The sequence below is a fragment of the Canis lupus genome, chromosome 14, assembly GCF_048164855.1.
Source record: "Canis lupus baileyi chromosome 14, mCanLup2.hap1, whole genome shotgun sequence".
Classification (NCBI taxonomy): domain Eukaryota; kingdom Metazoa; phylum Chordata; class Mammalia; order Carnivora; family Canidae; genus Canis; species Canis lupus.
This window is the reverse complement of record NC_132851.1, coordinates 1,713,667-1,730,875: the sequence shown is the minus strand read 5'-3', so window position 1 is coordinate 1,730,875 and position 17,209 is coordinate 1,713,667.

Sequence of the window (17,209 nt, the reverse complement as noted above, 5' to 3'; positions counted from 1 at the left end):
CCACTTGTTAATTTCCCAACAGCTCACACCTTTCATCTGAAACTCCTATATTTTTTTAGCTTTTAAAAGTTTCACAATGTATTCACAATGTAGATTTCTGTGACTTAAGTGACTCATACTGAAGTCTAAGAAGCAGTTGCCCAGAAAATAAATTCAGAAACGTGCCCTACCCTGTCTTGCCCCAACCCCTTTCTTTTTTTTTTTTTTTTATATTGCCCCAACCCCTTTCTTAAACCCACTCACAAAACCATGCTCAAGTTAAGTAAAGAATACAAATTAGAAAAGTAATAAAGCCAGCAATTATGTTTTTGTTTTGTGGATTGGTTAGTTGGTTTCTATTTCAGAAATAACCTGGTGTAGAGTTAAGAATATCAGAGCAGGCACCAGTACTGGTTGTCACACTAGCATCTATTGGGCATTACCAGGCACTAGAGAAATAGTCTGTGAGGCTCTGGAGATACATCAGCAAAGAGAACAGTTTTTGCCTTTGAAGAGCTCATTCTCTAGTAGGAGGGAGAGATTTGCATATAACCAACTGAAGCACAAGGTGATAAGCATCATACTGGCAGCATCTGGTGCCATCAAGAGCTGAGAAGGGAGAGCGAAGTTCTGCTAGGTTGGGGGAGGCGAGCTGCTGGTAGAAAGGAAGTGATGTTGGAGCTTTGCTTTGAAGAATAAGCAGCTTTCTTTTTCCAGGCAGGCAAGGGGTGAAGAGCATCTCAGACAGAATTATGAAACAGTAAGTCACTTATGGGCTGTGGCATGGATAAGACCAGGCATATGAAATTCCCAGCATACTAACTATATGTATCTTTCTTTCCCCCACTGAAGAATGGTAATGAAATGAAAGTGAGAAGTTATTATTAGCAGTAATACCCTCTGCCTTACCAAAAACAAACAAATAAATCTGCAAAGCAGTACTTTATTTTTTGAAAGACTTAAGTTGTGACTTTGGTATTTGAAAACACTTCCAACCAGTCTCTAAGATCACTCCATCTCCACCATATTAAGATTCAGATGAGAGAAGAATGTGTTGTTTTGTGTCATTTCAACCTCTTTCCACCCCCACCTCTCACCTCCTACTCCTCTCTTTTTATGTGTCCTGAAGATACAAGGAAAGTGATGGTAAGAATCTCCCTGTTTTTCACCAGGTAACACTAACACTGTGACTTAAGATCTAAAAGAAGTGCTAAGAACTTTGGCAGGTCAATGAATTACCATGATCTCCTCACCAGAGACTAAAGCCTGGTGCTTATGGTACACACAGATCCCCAGGGCTTGACATACCAGAAAGAAGGTAAAATATTCCATCTTGTATGCAAATGGTATTCATTAGCCACAAGCACCTGGCCAAGTGGATCTGTTGTTATAAAATCTCAATAGCAGTATTGTCAAGGAGTGGTCCTGGTAAAAGGCACTTAGCTTCAGCATGGAGAAATGGATTGCTGGCCACAGATTCCCCTAGCCTGATCCAACTTGCTTATATCTCCAAAAGAAATGGAGGGAAAGAATGTAAACAACTCTGAACAGCATATTTTCACACTAGCAAAATGATTCAGAGGTTATACCAACAACTCAATGATTCATTCATAATTTGAATGGGAAAAGAAATTTGTCAATAGGAATGTGTTTGGTGTGGAGTAAAGAATCCTGGCAATGTTAGCCCCAGGATGAAGTTATTATAGTATTGTCTTCTTCTCTTCATGGTCCCAAAGATGAATGTATTTAACAACTTAATTTTAATAATACACTGATGAGAAGGACAAGCAGGAAGGATAGTATAGGAATATGTTACTTCTCATGAAACAGTTTCCTTATTTTCTTTGTTTCTGGAGAATGTATTGTATTTCTTAATAACTGAAACCTAGATGAATCATCGGTCTCCTAAATACCTTGTAAGCTAGTCTACCACTCCGTCTACATGACTACACCTGTTCCCCAGCTCACCCTCATCAACTTCCCAAGGAAATGTACTTGGACATGACATTGAATCAGCATTTCTAAAGTCCTATAGTAGAGAATGACATGACATATCACTTCAAATAAGCAGTAGCTGAAAACAGTCCTATAACCTGGGGCTAAGAGAACCAGGATTATTGTTTTTTTTCCCCATACTCTCACTCATCAGATTCACAGTCTCAGGTATTCAAGTCCAAAGGATTTGTTCTGGGGGGAAATTATACCAAGATAGATTTTTATATATTCATATATCATATAATATGTGTAATTTTATACTATATTATAAAACCATTTCATGTATATAGATAGCTGTATAGAAGAATGAAGACAGTGAATTTTACCAAAAAATAAAGCCTTCCACTTGCATACCAACAACTTGTTAAAGCATGTATACTGATTTTTTAATGGAATTCTTTCTAAAAGAAATTACATCTTGTCCTTATTAAGCAGTAGTTCATGGATATCATTTAAATTTTTCTTGCTGATTTGGAGTCTTAATTAACTATCAATCTCATTAAGAATGTATGCATATGAAATCTGTCTCCTTTTTTATCAACTCTTCTTGCCTTCCTTTGAGTTTGTTGTTCTCAATGTTCTATTCACAGAGAAAATAGATACATTTTTTAATACTTTCACACACACACACAAGATGAAAAGTCGATAAGCTCAGTTTTGTAGAATCAGTAACTGCAAAGGACATGGATTTAGTGCAGAGATTTTGTAAAAATTGTCTAGAGAACTTAAAAGCCTTTATCACCTAATTACAATTCAGAGATCTGGCCCAGAAGGTTTTGGTACTGGCAAGGTGTTGCTGTAATTTTATACTAAATATAAAAGACTTTAAAAAATTTTTGGTACACCTACAAAATAAAATAAAATAAAAGGTAAGTGGCATTTTTTCTTAACTTGGTAAGGCTTCCTTCTCCACATACCAATCAAAGATGCTTTAAATGAAAATGTCACATGAAATATTATAATATTTCTGGCTCCGTAGTGGACTGAAAATATACTACAGAAACTTGAAAATATTTGGTTTCCTATTCAACAAGATTTAAATTTAGGAATTATCAACAGAACCTATATTATTCCATCTGTAGGTTCATAAGCAAAAGATAAGTTCTAAATTATCACTCCCAAGGATCATTCTGATGTAGTCTAATTTTGAATAATATTTGAATAATCTTATTTTTAATATACTTGAATATATGAATTTTTAGGTAAATAAAATAAGCATCAGTTTCAGTAATCATTTGTAGTTTTTCTGATATGAATCCATATCTAATCAGAAATATTACTTGCTTACTTATACTTAACCATGTTTCTAAATTATTTCCCTATTTGCTGTACAAAAATACAGTAACAAGGGTGCCTGGGTGGCATGGTCAGTTGAGCATCTGACTCTTGGTTTCAGCTCAGATCATAGTCTCAAGGTCGTGAGATCTAGCCCTGCTTCCTGCTCTGCACTCAGCGCAGAGTCTGCCTAAGTCTCCCTCTGCCTCTACCCTTCCCACCTCAACCATGCTCTCTCTCAAATAAATACATCTTTAAAAAACTACAGTAACAATATTTAATAAGCAAACATGTGAATGCTTATCAGAAACAAACATTGAACAACCTTAACTAATCATCTTCATTTTAATTTTATCTAGCTCTCTTTGAAGCAATGGTGGTGCTGAAAAATTCACAACTCAGTTCACAGACCCAGTGCCAAATATTTGAGTATTCTAGCTTTGAGAATTCTGAACTTCATTATATTTTGTTTCTTTTTTTTTAAATAATAAATTTATTTTTTATTGGTGTTCACTTTGCCAACATACAGAATAACACCCAGTGCTCATCCCGTCAAGTGCCCCCCTCAGTGCCCATCACCCAGTCACCCCCACCCCCCGCCCTCCTCCCCTTCCACCACCCCTAGTTCATTTCCCAGAGTTAGGAGTCTTTATGTTCTGTCTCCCTTTCTGATATTTCCCACGCATTTCCTCTCCCTTCCCTTATATGCCCTTTCACTATTATTTATATTCCCCAAATGAATGAGAACATACACTATTTGTCCTTCTCCGATTGACTTACTTCACTCAGCATAATACCCTCCAGTTCCATCCACGTTTCATATGCTTACAGATGGTTAAGTTTGATCTGAGAAGATGCTCTCAGGAAGAGACTAAAACCTCATCTTGTTGCATAAATAGAGTGACCGTATATTCCATTTGTCCAGGACAGCCCCTATTTATGCTAGTCATCACAATCTAATTTCAATAGGGCCCCCATGTCCCTCAAAATGTCCCATTTTAAGCTATAAATTACAAGGTCATCCTATCTATTAGGTTAATTCAGAGACAATGGAATGATTTTGCTTCTTCAACTAAAACTTGAGCACCTTGGATTCTTAGGAGAAGGTAGAAGAGTCAAGAAAGACAAGAGAAGACAAGATGTTGGGGAAGATTCTTTGGTTTCCCATTTGTAAAAAGAAAGTGAACATCAAGTTGGAAGACTATATTATCATTCAACATGTCTTATGCCTGCTTCTAACCTGGCAGTTCAGTAATATCTGGTGTATTTTCCAAAAATTGAAATAACATATAGGGTTAGAAGATATTTAGAACTAGGTGACTTTGAGACACACATTTTTGAGGATCTCTGAGTTAAATTCTTTTTTTGTCAAGATTTCATTTATTCATTCATTAGAGACACACACAGAGAGAGAGAGAGGCAGAGACACAGGCAGAGGGAGAAGCAGGCTCCACGCAGGGAGCCCGACGTGGGACTCGATCCCGGGCCTCCAGGATCACGTCCTGGGCCGAAGGCAGCGCTAAACTGCTGAGCCACCCGAGCTGACCTCTGAGTTAAATTCTTGAAGTGATATTCCACACTCATCATTTTGGATAGTGCCATTTCCTTTATAATATGCTGCCTTCTAATCCATGGATATATGAAATAAAAAAAGATAATTACTTAATTTTGTCCTGGGGTTCTTAAAGCTTTAATAACCTACCTGCACTTTTACTGGCAATTTTTGATAACAAGGACCCTGCAAGGGCCAAGCCTTAATGGCTGCTGCCACTGCTAGCGAGCCCAGTGGTCCTATAAAGACTGATTTCCTGTCATACAGCGGGGCAGATAGCCAGACACACATTTGGGGAAAGTGACCAGGAATAACCTCCAGAGACTCGGAGTTAAACTATGCCATTTGCTAGTTTTGTAAACCTGAACAAAATCAAAATCAGATCATAGCAAACTGAGGTTTTCTACAATTTTATTTGTAAACAGAGAGCTAGACCTCTAAGATAAGATCCAGCTCAAACAACTTGGAAATACCTTGAACTTTGTTTTAATGGCTTAAGCAAAATACATATATTCTCTGACTCTGAGGAAGATTAGCAATCAGATCCTCTTCATATCCAGCATGTCAACCTCCAAATTGCAGAGTTTCCTATGGGCCTCTCTCCTAAAAACAATTACACTATGTAGTATTTTCCTACCAGGAGTTGAGTTTTGTTTGATTATTTGTTTTCCACTCGTTCCTTTTTTCTTCATTGAAATTCTAGAGTGAATCCAACTTCTTTGTTTCCAATTGTCTGTTCCATATTATGTCACTAAGGTATCGGTTAGTTATTATCTGTGATATTTTCTTTCCAATCTCCTTCCTGACCTTTGATCTGTCTCCATCTCAAATTTAAATTTTGGTTTTCTGAGGCAGAAACTCTATCTAAAGCTCAGTATTTAGTCAACACTATGCTTTCTCTGAAAATGTAGCTTCCTCTGACATTTTTTTAAAATATAAGATTGATTCCTTTATTTATTTCCAGGTCCACTTCAGTATCATAACTTTTCATAGTGTCTTGTAAGTTATATTAGCTGAACTAATTAATTAATTCTTTTTTAACTTGTGGGTTTTTTTAAAAGTAACATAAAATTTACCTTCTTCGTTGTTTTAAAGTGTGCAGTTTGCAGTATTAAGTATATTTACAGTGTTGTACAACAGATCTCCACAGCCTTTTCATCTTGCAAAACTGAAATTCTGTAACCCATTAAAAAGCAGCTCCCCATCTCTTTCTCCCTAAGGTCCTGGCAGCCACCTTCCTACTTTCTATTCCTATGAATTTGACTACTTTAGATAGCTCATATAAGTGGCATTTTAAACACAATCTGATCTATATTTTTATTACATATACAGTCACAAGAGCCATGGCAATATGATTTTATATGTTAGTATATTAGCACGTTAATTGTTTCAAAGAGCTTGCATTGATATTAAGTCCCCCTTTATTCAGTACTTTCTCTCCTGTCACCCTCTTTCTCAGACTTCCCACTCTTCGAACCCTTTTCATCATGGCCTTCAAAACTCAATCCCACTGTAAGCAAGCATTCTGTACTCTTAGTCTTAACTGAAACCTCAATTTCCCTGGAGAATCTTTTCTCTCTCCAAACCTATAATGAAGGCTCTTTGTTCTCTTATAACTCACACAGTCCAAGGCCATGGTGATGGGGTATAGGAAGGAGTATATAAGTTAATAGCTAATAGTCTTATGGTTAGTAGTAATAGAGACTCAGACTAATATCTAGCATAACCTTAAAAAATTATGGACCTATATAACTGAAGAGAGGTATTCTCAAAGATGCAAACAAATATCAGAAATATTATTATTCCAACTTTCAGCCATTATTTCTACTTGTCTCTGCTCAAAATAATTTTCTCAGGATTCTATGGCCATCTTCTAGGCAGTGGGCAAGATGGCTGCTGATAACAAGGTCACATCATCTTTACCCTCATCTTGAAGAGTACATCTACAATTCAGAAGTACTGTAGTTGAATAGCTTGGGTAATAAAGCTATTCTTTGATCCAGTTACTTTCTGTGCAAACACTTTCCATAACTTTCTATTGGTCCAGCCTGGGACATAAGTCCACTAATTTGTGAGGCTGAACACCAAAATAGATAGCTCCTCCAAAATCACATGAAGTTCATATCTTCAAAGAAAAACATAACAGGCTATCTACTAGAGAAGAAGTGGCATTCTTTAGCACCTCGTGTTAGTTTTAAATCATTTCTTCTTTATCTTCCTCTAATAAAAGCTAACAAACCTCTCCTCCTTTGAGACATGTTACCCAGCTCCTATTCTCAGCCATCTACTGTCATTGGTCAATACTTAACTTAGATGGGTTTGGCACAAGTTTTTCAAAATATTTATCATCATAGTGTACTACTTCCATGTCCATTTGGATGACTTCTCCAATAGCCTAAAGTCTTAAGTTCATAGTTCCTTGGTCCCCTAAAATCTAGTCTTCTTAATTTTCTTTTTTCTAAATCTTATCAACCATGGAAATCTTCTTTTTAAAAAACCTTAAGATTCTAGTGTTAATCTCTCTGACCACAAATTCTGACTTTCTCCCACTGTGTCCACATGGACATCTAACAGAAACAGCAAGCCTGATATGTCTAATTGATAAATCATGGTAGACTGTATTAAGATTGTGCCCCAGGCACTGCTACAGTTCATACACCTTGTCTCTGACCTGCTTGCCCACCTGACAAAGAGCAGCTACCCATCAGCAGTGATTCCAGCTCTGACCAGATCTCCTCCTTTGGGTTTTCTGAGTACCAATCAATCTAGGTGTACATGCAATAACATGTAAAAGGCACCAGCTTTAATCTCAGGTCATCCAGATGTTGTGAGCATCAAACAAGTTCCCTCTGGCCACATGAGTTCCAGTTTGTTTCCTCAGGTTCCACTCTGTCCCTATGGACCTCAGCTTGCATTTTCCTTTCCTATGTGTCCTGCTGACCTACCCTAACTGCAAGCCCACCATCATATGCAGAGGGGACTTAAAGATATTGTTTCTCCAGATTCCCTTCATGATGATTAGCAACTTTTCTCTGATCTTCCAACATCACTGTTAAGATTTCTGTGCCTCCAGGTTCTTGTACACTTTGTACGATCTAATCCCTACAATAAATCTATTTCATATCACTCATAGGGGTACTCCTTCCCTAGTCAAGCTGTAACTGAGACACCTGATTGGAGGTTATTGCACAAAACTGTAACAAGTATCTATAGAAAAATAAAAGTCCTTAAGAAGCAAAAGAATTCACATCAAATGGGAATTTATATTCTTAGATGTGTTTGAAAAGTTCTGTATGATTGGAAATGAGAGGAATAGCAGGACTGAAAAACACTCATAAATTTTATGTCTCAAATCACTTAGGATGCTATTTCTATGTAACCTCATCCCTTTTTCCATTCCACATAAAATCAAGAATCATTAACAATTTTTTACTAACTGGTCCTATGCTTTTCCCCACCAACCTCAACCAAACATTTTATGTTACATTTTAGTACAAAATGGTAGATTCAAAAAAAAAAAAAAAAAAGGTAGATTCAGCCTATTTTCCACTTTTCTTCTTCTGTATACCCCATAAGATTATAATAAGGATTATCTAAAATTATAAAAACACAATAACTAAAATAAAATAGTGGAAGCATACAAAAACAAGTACTTTAACATATTTCTGGAATATGGAAATTGAGAAAGAATACCTCTTGTCCTTTAGCCCAAAATAAGAGAGAAGGAGGCTTCAGCAGATATGGGAAACACCTTGTCCAGCAGAAATCAAGATGCTTCAGAATAGAGACTATAGGTAGAAGAAAGGTCAGGAGAAAGTGGACATGAAAACGAGATTAAATGAAGACCTGTATAAGACATAGACACCTGTCTTCTCACGCAGAATGACTTGTAGTTAGGCATTTCACTGGTGCCAGAAAGCAAAGCCCCTCTCCTTCTAGTATTAGTTAAAAGAAAAGGCAGCTGGCTCACTTCCCTCTAACTATAATGTAAAGCTTCTAGCCACCAAACTTCTTCACATACAGAACACACCATAACCTTTTAATTCCCTCAGTTTGAAATAGAAATGGGCAACAAATGACTACCAGAAAACTGAGAGAAGGTTGCAGTGTAACAGAAAGACCAAGATAAATAACAAAATTTTCCCCTAAACAAAAAGAATATCCAGGAAACAGCAGAAGAAAGCCTTAAGTAAAACTTTAGTGTCCTTACACAGAAAATACTAAAGAAAACAAAATTGAGAATCAATATAAAGTCTAGTTATTAAGAATTCTAAAGAGATGAGAGCAATTTATCAAAGAATTAAAATAAGATAATTCTCCGGAGATGAAAGGAGGACCTGTCTCCAATCTGGTAGGGTCTACTTGCAACCAATGGTATGAATTTAAAAAGAACCACACTTGGGCACATTATTATAAAACTTCAAAACTCCAAAAGTTAAAAGATATTAAAAAGCTTCCACAGAGGGCTGGGAAAGACAATTGTGTACACAGAAATTAGAATCAGAAGCATTGATTCCTGGGATTCCTGGGTGGCTTGGTGGTGGAGTGTCTGCCTTTGGTTCATTCTGAGGCCTGGGATAGAGTCCAGCATCAGGCTCCCCGCAGGGAGCCTGTTTCTCCCTCTGCCTGTGTCTCTGCCTCTCTCTGTGGGCTCTCATGAATAAATAAATAAAATCTTAAAAAAAAAAGCATTGATTCCTTTTTGTTTTATTAGCGACACCACATAGTACAGCAATATTTTTAAGGTTCTGTGGGAAGCTTTTTTCCAACTTAGCATTCTCTATGCAGCCAAACCATTAATCAAGTGGGAGAGAATGAAAAAGAACTTTTTGGTCTGAAAGCACTGATAGATTTGTCTCCATACCCCCTTCCTTGGGAAGTTCCATGAGGAGTGGTGACAGGTATGAGAGTTGTGTGAGGTAAACCCTCATAACTCATAGCAGGATGACACTAGGAAGTGTCAAAGTTGATAAGTCAAGAAATCGCAGTATACATGATTTATTGGAGACATGGAGTTAACCACCAGAATAACAAAACAAAACAAAAAAAAAATGAAGTTGTAAAAGTAGCGACTTCTAAAGAAGGACTTAGGTGGTAGGGTATGTACAACTTTAACCATGTACATATATTAACCTGAAGTAATTTTTAAATGTACTACCAGAGCTCCAATTAAAATTCTTTGTCTAATGTTTTATAATATTAACTACATGGACTGTGGTGAGCAGAATGATGCCCACAACAGGACCACATCTTGTGAATATGTTATCTTATGTAGCAGGAAGGGACTTTGCAGATATGATTAAGGTTCAGGATCCTGAGATGGGGAGATTAGCATAAATTAACTAGGTGGGCCTGACATAATCACAAGGTCCTTAAAAGAGAAGAGGAGGGCAGCCCCGGTGGCTCAGCTGTTTAATACTGCCTTCAGCCTGGGGTGTGATCCTAGAGACCCGGGATCGAGTCCCACATTGGGCTCCCTGCACAGAGCCTGCTTCTCCCTCTGCTTGTCTCTCTCTCTCTCTCTCTCTGTCATGAATAAATAAATAAAGTCTTTAAAAAAAAGTAGATGAGGAAAGCAGAAGGGAGTCAGAGGAGATGTGACTAGGAAGAGTAGGTGGAGAGGTGTAACTTTGCTGGCTTTAGAGATGGAAGAAGATGCCAAAAATGTAGGCAGTCTCTGGAAACTGGAAAGGCAAAGACATTGATTCACCCCCGGAGACTCCAGAAGGGAATACAGTCCTGTTGACCCCTCAATTTTATTTCAGGAAGATCCATGGCATGCTTCTAACCTGCCAAAGTATAAGAAAGATTTTTGTTTTATATTACCATGTTTGTGGTCATTTGTTACAGCAACAATAGAAGACTAATACATGGACTTACATGACTGGAATTAACTCCTTTTGATGTTTTCCCATCTTAGACTATTATTTTCCTTTCAGCTATTACATTATGATCAGGTTTTCCATTTTAAAGGGCAGCAAAACAGACCCTTTGCTTTTCCTATTTTATAGGTACTGGCTTTTTTGATTAGTATTTCAGGCAGTTTACTACCATAGTATCAAATCTTCCTTGGTATCAATTTTGGATCCATTATAATGTGTCTATTTTCAGTGAAGCCATGATGGAACATTTTTTGATGATCTTCTTTCCTAGAAACCTGAATAATTTCATCTGATTGCCCATGTCTTTTTTCAAGAGCTTCAACATCCAGAAACCACACTTCTTTCAGAAACAAAAAAGAAAGCGATTAAGTGAAAGAAAAAATGATTCTGTTTTTTTCTGACACAATTAGTTTTATTTCTCTGTATCAAGTCTTCTAGACATAACTTCAGGTGTCACAGCAAGGTCAGAAGCTTTTGCTAAACACTCCACTTAATAATCATGTATTTTCATTTAATTATACCTTAAAGTAATTTTATGGTTGTCATTATATATGTACTAATCTTCACTTTCTCTAAACTGAAATTCTCTTTGCCTCTTTGTGGGGAAAACATGGACTTTGAGCTAAATATATCTAGATTCCATACCTGGCTCTCTCATTTACAGTCTACATAACCTTGGGCAAGTTATTTAACCTCTCTGAGCTTTCTCCAACCATAAATACAGAGGTTGTAATGCTTTATACTGCCTACCTCACCTCTGCACTACTGACATTTTTTTAAATAATAAATTTATTTTTTATTGGTGTTCAATTTGCCAACATACAGAATAACCCCCAGTGCCCGTCACCCACTCACTCCCACCCCCCGCCCTCCTCCCCTTCCACCACCCCTAGTTCGTTTCCCAGAGTTAGGAGTCTTCATGTTCTGTCTTCCTTTCTGATATTTCCTACCCATTTCTTCTCCTTTCCCTTCTATTCCCTTTCACTATTATTTATATTCCCCAAATGATTGAGACCATATAATGTTTGTCCTTCTCCAATTGACTTATTTCACTCAGCATAATACCCTCCAGTTCCATCCACATCGAAGCAAATGGTGGGTACCTGTCATTTCTAATGGCTGAGGAATATTCCATTGTATACATAAACCACATCTTCTTTCTCCATTCATCTTTCGATGGACGCTGTTTGTTGTAAGGAGCTGTCCTCGTGTTTTTCAGCAGCCCTGGTCTCTCTATTCGTTAGATGTGAGTACATCCCCCACTCCTTGTTACAATCAAAATTTTTTCCAGACATTGTCAAATGCCCCCCTGGGACAACGATTACTTGTTTGTTGAGTGGGTTAAATGAAATTCTGTGAGTCATTTAGCACATTTTGACGCATAATAGGTACACAATAAATGTAATTTTTGTATTATTGGTAGACCTGGGTTCTCAATAATGACAACAACCACATTGTATTGCATAAAAACAAAGAATGAGAAATCAGAGAATGAAAATTTTTAAGTTATTATTATCAGGGTAAGATTGGCTATAATTCAGAAAGGAAATAATTCAGTATTAGTTCGATTAGGATTATAGGAGTTTGGTTGTGCCTATTCTGAGGGAAGGAGAGGAGGGAACCTGAGTAAGTTAAAGCATTTGTGAATTTGACAGATACCAATTTCAACACTAGCTGACATTTTTTTCTTCTTTTAGTCCCCTGAGAAAAACACAGCCATTGGAATTATTTTTTTAATAATAAATTTATTTTTTATTGGTGTTCTATTTGCCAACATACAGAATAACACCCAGTGCTCATCCCGTCAAGTGACCCCCCCAGTGCCCGCCACCCAGTAACCCCCACCCCCCGCCCTCCTCCCCTTCCACCACCCCTAGTTCGTTTCCCAGAGTTAGGAGTCTTTATGTTCTGTCTCCCTTTCTGATATTTCCTACCCATTTCTTCTCCCTTCCCTTATATTCCCTTTCACTATTATTTATATTCCCCAAATGAATGAGACCATATGTTTGTCCTTCTCTGATTGACTTATTTCACTCAGCATAATACCCTCCAGTTCCATCCACGTTGAAGCAAATGGTGGGTATTTGTCATTTCTAATGGCTGAGGAATATTCCATTGTATACATAAACCACATCTTCATTATCCACTCATCTTTCAATGGACACTGAGGCTCCTTCCACAGTTTCAGCCATTGGAATTTCAAATTAAATTCAAGCCTTATTTCCAACTGTCTGATAATGTAGAAAGAGTTCAGCATTGAGAAACAGGCAGGAAAATGTCTAACCATTCTGAGCCTATTTCCCTATCTGCAATATAAGGAGCAATAATATTATTACTTGATAGTGTTTTGTGAATATTCTGTATTTCATCTGGCAACCTACAATAGAAATCAAGGATTAAGCACCTGAGACCCTACCATTTATTGGTACCTCCTATGAACCAGGCATTGTCGAAGAGCTTGGCATATATTAACTCACTTAATCTTTAAAACAAAGACAAGAACTCCAAGAGCAGGACAGCACTAATCTACCCCTTTTTTTTAGAAAGGCACCAAGGTGCTAAGGCACTTGCCAAAGGTCACATGACCAGGGGGTGATGGAGCTAGAATCACAACCTTCCAACTCCAGAGTCTAAACTTATAACAAGTAACATTTCCTAACTCTTATCCTCGCCTAGTTAGATATATATAGCTGGAGTCTGCATAAGGTCCCTTACTTAGGTTGATGGAAATGCCTTTTCACTTTGTTTTAAAGAATCTGGGGTTAATAAAGAAGACAGATGTGATAATTCAGATTCCAAACTCTGGATTCAAAGTCTTGTATAAATTTGGATCACAGTGAAGGACAAGAGCCTGAACATTTAACAAACCAGAAAGGAGAGTGATTAAAGACTTACAGTGACCAAATAGCTAGGGATTAATTGCTTACAAAGCAAGTTTATTTTTATTACAAGAGGTTAATTCATTTATGGATCATGTGCAAATTTTTTACAAAGTATGGGGAGAAGTTGGAGCAGAAGCAGATATCTCTGAAATGTTCTCACCTTCCTGAGAGTCTATAGGTTTTAGAGAGAAGATGTACATGAAGAGAAAATAAATGAAAAGAATATACATGGTTTGGGGTTTTTTGCTTTTTGGGTTTTTTTCTGGGTAACTGTTTTACTTGTTGAGACACATATTAGAGATGCCCCATTAGGAAAAGTCCTTCTGATATTACATTCACTGCAGTATTTAAAACTAAATGCTTATGCAAATTTTTTATCACAATCTTTGTTAAAAAATAAATCCTATATTAAAGAAATATTTTGTTCAAAATTTGCCTAAAACAAGAAAAATACAAATATTTGCTTTTTTTTTTTTAACACAAATTGTGAAAAGCGTGTTGGGTTGAATAATAAATTAGAGTCAGACTAGGAAGGGTCCTCAAAGCCATTCTAAAGAGTTGTGAAGGTAAACTAGTGAATAATGAGGGTAGAAAAAAGAAACTGTATCTGAGGGACATCTCCCAAGGAGAGTGGATAGGTCCGCAAAACTGATTAGATTTAAGGAGCGAAGCAAAAGGCGGAGCAGAGAAAGACTCCAAGGTAGATAAGTGGTGAAGCCATTAGCCAAGACTAGGCAAGGCATCCCCTATCCCCTGAGAGGAGAAACAGCGGAAGAAAGGGAATAACAAGCAATAGAACGACTTCAGTTTTAGAAATGTTGAGATGGTGCTTAATACACAGGTGTAAATAGCTGATGTGATACTGGGTATATGAATCTGAGTTTGCAATGATTACAACCATAAGAATTTTTATTTATTGCTAGACTCTACGCTAAGCATTTCGTACTCTGTAGCAGAAGCTGCTATTTCTAAATATATGTGCTCCCTCAATAACTATATTCACCTTTATTGATATTAAGAGAACCCATGATTTGTGGCTAAGTACATAGCTACTTGGAAAGAGACTGTGTGTCCTAATCTTCCTTGGCTAGGTGTCATCATGCAACTAAATTCTGACCAATGGCCTGGAAGTGGAAGTGTTCTCAAAGAAGCCCTTCCTTATCCTTCTTAATGCAAGAATGCAAACAATGACATGGCTAGGATAGACAGATACTTAGATATGGAAATCATCCATAGTACAGCAACCACACAAACCAGTACCTGCATACCAGGAGCACCACGTCAGAGCCCTAGGCACCTAGTGAGAATTATTTGTAAGACAAAAGTAATTTGTCTCTTGTTTAGACTACTAATATTTGGATGTTCTGCTTTTTAAAACAAAACCAAATCTTAACTAGGTCATGTACATCATCTCATATAATCCTCATAACAACACTATCATTATACCTAATTTAAAAGTGAGGAATGAGGGGTGACTGGGTGGTTCAGTGGTTGCGCATCTGCCTTTGGCTCAGGTCATGATCCTGGGGTCCTGGGATTGAGTCCTAGATGGGGCTCCCAGCAGGGAACCTGGTTCTCCCTTTGCCTATGTCTCTGCCTCTGTGTGTGTGTGTGTGTGTGTGTCTTATAAATAGATGAATAAAATTAAAAAAAAAAAAAAGAAGGGAGGGATGAGCCTAAGAGAAATGAAGAGAGAGATTTGTCCAAGGTCATCCAAACAGGAGAAAGTAGAGCTAGAATTTAATCCAAGAAATCCAATGGCAGAGGCCATACTCATTATCACTAAGCTTTATGAAACCATCTACTCTTTGATTTATAAAGGCATCCCACCCAGATAAAAATCAGTCGTTTCATTTTTTAACTTTTTCTTAAACTATAATATATGTAGAGAAAAGAACACGTCCGTATTTTTTAAATGAAGAGCATATTCAAAGTGTTATCTGGTTTCTAACCTATACTCTTCCTCCTCATTCATGTGCTCATTTTCCCTTGTCCCCAGATGACTATGTAAGCATCATTCTTTCCATGTTTATTTTATGACCCAGAAACACATTATTAAAGGACTCTGGAGACTTCTCTTTTGTAGGCTAGAAAACCACAGGTCCTTATGCTTTTATTTATAGATTTAATTTTCCAACTACTTGAATTATTCCCACTGTAAATCTTTAAGCATTCTTTTTTTTTTTTTTTTTTTTTTTTTATGATAGTCACAGAGTGAGAGAGAGAGAGGCAGAGACACAGGCAGAGGGAGAAGCAGGCTCCATGCACCGGGAGCCCGATGTGGGATTCGATCCCGGGTCTCCAGGATCGCGCCCTGGGCCAAAGGCAGGCGCCAAACCGCTGTGCCACCCAGGGATCCCCCTTTAAGCATTCTTTAATCCCTCTCAATCTTTTACCTAAGTACCCTTCATGGTGGCAAACTGAGCAGCATATATGGCTTGAAAATGGGTTTTTCACAGCACTTCCTTTGTGCCAGGCCAGGATTCATGCATTATCCCACCCATCATATTGAGTAGATTTAAATACTTGGTGAGTTAAGAAGTTCTTTCTGTTTTTTGGAGACAAAGAGGGCTTTGTGTCATTGCTGAAAAGCCACATAAATAACTTGAAAACAAAGAGTTTGTCAATTACAATCTGTTCTTTATATTTTCAGGATTTGAATTTGGCTAGCCATAATCCACTAAAAGTCATCTGTAGACAGGAAGGCATGGGAAAAGTGGTGCAATAGTTTCTTTCTGGGACAGACCCAGGGGGTCAGCAAATAGGGAGAGGTACACCATGCTCGAGAGGTAAATTTAGAGCAGGACAATTTCCATGGGTTAGGACATTGTCATGAGGAGGAATAAGCTCAAGAAATACAACTTGCTGTCACACACTCCCAGAAAAATCCAGGTGCCCAAATAGCTTAGATTCAAAAGAAAGATCTATGCCACTGTGAAATTCTAAAATTTAGAAGTCTAGAAGTTAATTTGTTTCCAGATATTTGGGTAAAAAAATTTAGAAAAGAAACATGCCTTTTGCTAAGAAGGAGTACTCAGAGGTAAGATTAGAATCTCAGAAGGTTCTCTAAAGATGCTCAGAAATATGGAAAATTGAAAGTTGAAATTCATCAACACTGTAAATTAATTACAGAGATGAAATAATCTTACAGGAAAGAAACAAAAGGAGTATCATTACAAGCAAATAGATAAATAATGTGAAAGACTTGCAAGTTCTGGAGATACTATCATTAAAATGATTTTTATTATTTTAGTATAATGATAGGAACATGAAATTTAGATCCAAAAGTCATGTGCATCACACAAAGAATGGATTTCTCTAATATATGAAAACTGCTGTTAATAAATTTTAAAAAGACCTATCACCCCAATGAAAAGGGACATGAAAAGATAGTTTACAGAAGAAAGACAAATAGTTCTTCTATATTTGACATAATGCTCCACTGTACTCATAATATGACAATTAAAAATTAAAACTACCAATGAAATACTTTTCATCTCTCAAACTGGCAAGCATCAAAAAGTGTAATAAAGCATTATTTGCAAGACTGTGTAACATAGACCCTTTCATAATTGCTGGCAGGAGTGAAAATTGATCCAATTTCTTAGGAGAACAATTTGGCAATATCTATCAAAATTACAAAG